The sequence below is a fragment of the Tupaia chinensis genome, unplaced genomic scaffold (genome assembly GCF_000334495.1).
Source record: "Tupaia chinensis unplaced genomic scaffold, TupChi_1.0 Scaffold000304_1, whole genome shotgun sequence".
In the NCBI taxonomy this organism is placed as follows: domain Eukaryota; kingdom Metazoa; phylum Chordata; class Mammalia; order Scandentia; family Tupaiidae; genus Tupaia; species Tupaia belangeri.
The window spans coordinates 518,023-520,001 of NW_006159794.1; the positions used below are offsets into that span (position 1 = coordinate 518,023).

The 1,979-nt window shown below is 38.2% G+C and overlaps 1 pseudogene; it reads right to left on the minus strand.

Annotated features, from left to right (window-relative positions):
• Nucleotides 1–328: 328 nt before the first annotated feature.
• LOC102471131 (thymosin beta-4 pseudogene) lies at nucleotides 329–739 on the minus strand (annotated as a pseudogene).
• Between the last annotated feature and the right edge of the window lie 1,240 nt (nucleotides 740–1,979).

Here is a 1,979-nt window from a genome sequence, read left to right on the forward strand (position 1 = left end):
CAGAAAAATACTACTTGATTAAACTGCATCTTATAGCTGCACAACACCTTGGACCAGCTTGGATTTTACTCTACTGTTGTCCCACCCAGCTGCTTCCTTCACTGCCATGCAAGTTCTTTCCCTTCCCTGCCAGCTAGCCAGGCAGACGGGAGAGGCAGGCATGCCTCGGTCATCAGTAGTTCCAGATTCTTTGATGTGAAAGGAGCAGCACAGTCACTTAAACTTGATCCAACCTCTTTGCATCTTACCAAGTTAAACAGCTAGAAGAAGTAAAATAAGAAGGCAATGCTTATGGAATGGATGGTGCTTATTGGTGATGCTCACCTCATTATGATTCGCTTGCTTGCTTCTTCTGTTTGACCATTTCTTTCGAAGGCCATGGATTTTTCTGGTGTGTTTCTGTCTTCTTCAGTTTCGACTTCCCGAATTTCTCCATCTCAGTCATAGCAGGTTTGTTGAACGTGGCTGCAGGGAAAGGGGGGCAAGGCACCACCTCCGAGGGTCTTCAATGCTTATTTTTGAACTCCTGTTTAAGAAAAAAATAAAACATTTATCTTGTTATTTGATATACTTGTCACTATCATGAAACCGAATCATAACCGTGTATTATAGTTTCCATACTCCCCTTTAGTGCTGCTGGTCCTCTGTTGTTGAAGGTGCTGATCCTTTGAGACTCAAGCCCTTTGCCTAAATCATCTTCCACTGCCTTCCACTGCACATGTCTCCCAGCCTCATTCATCTCCTCTAAGCCTTTGAAGACCTCAGCAGCTGTACTCAAGGTCTTTTTTTTTTTTCCTTACCCCGTCTTTTGGCAGAGTGACTTCAATCTTTGTGAAAAACATATTTATCACACTGGCATCTCAATTTTTCATCTGTCTCAAGTCCCTCAACTTATTCCTATGTGTCCATCAAGACAGGATAAATGATGTGACAGTAACATGTAACTCCAAACCTTAATTGCTTACAGAATGGGTTTATTTTTTGCTAACTTATAGGGCCTTCATGTGACATCTTCACTCGAGTACCTATGCTGACTTATTCTCTCACTGGACATTGCTATTCTTGTGAAAGAGGTAAAAAGATATGGTAGACCGTATACTGACTCCTAAAGCTTCTGCCTGAAGGTGACACATAACCCTTACACTCACATTTATTGGCTGAAGCAATCCATGTGGCCAAAATTCATGTGAATAATATCAGTTAGATGAGAACTAGGTGACATTAATGAAGAAAAATATAGTATATCACACTGATACCTTTTGCCAAGCACATAGTACACACAATTAACGTTTATAGATTGATCAATTAGAATGTGAAATCATTTGTAATTTAGAAAATTTAATGTTTATTTTTTAAAGAATTAATTTATTTAACTTTATTTTAATTTGAAGAGAGAACGAGAGAGAGAAAGTGAGAAAACATATTGGTTCCATTTATAGGTTTTATTTATTTACTTAGGTTTTTGCCATGGGGCAAGTATGCTCAGAAGAGAGAGACAGAGATCTGGAAAGTTAGAAATCGTCCTCAAAGAAGGATGACCACACTGCAATCCCTTTTCTTCCTTCTTCTCTTCTCTCTGGATTTTGAGCAAGCATGCACATGTGTATAGGGCGATTTATCAAGCCAGTGGGTCCAGAATTTGAACCACGGTTGGCCATATGGAACTCCAAAACCTTAACCACCACATCACTTCCTGGATGTATGGTTAAGTGGGAGAAGGAATTCATAAAAAGAGGAATTTTAGGTTTTTGAGGAACTTTCATATTATTCTCCACAATGACTGTAAAAATGCAATGACTAAATGTAAATTTAAGAAATGTAAATAAATAAATATATAAAACTAAAGTAGTTATCACTGGGGGGAAAAACTGCTTAGTACAGAGTTCAATACCTCAAAGCATGGTTTTTTAATATTTCCTTTTACATAATACAGTTATTTCAATGGCATTTTAGAAGAATTGAACTCAAGTCCCATCTTG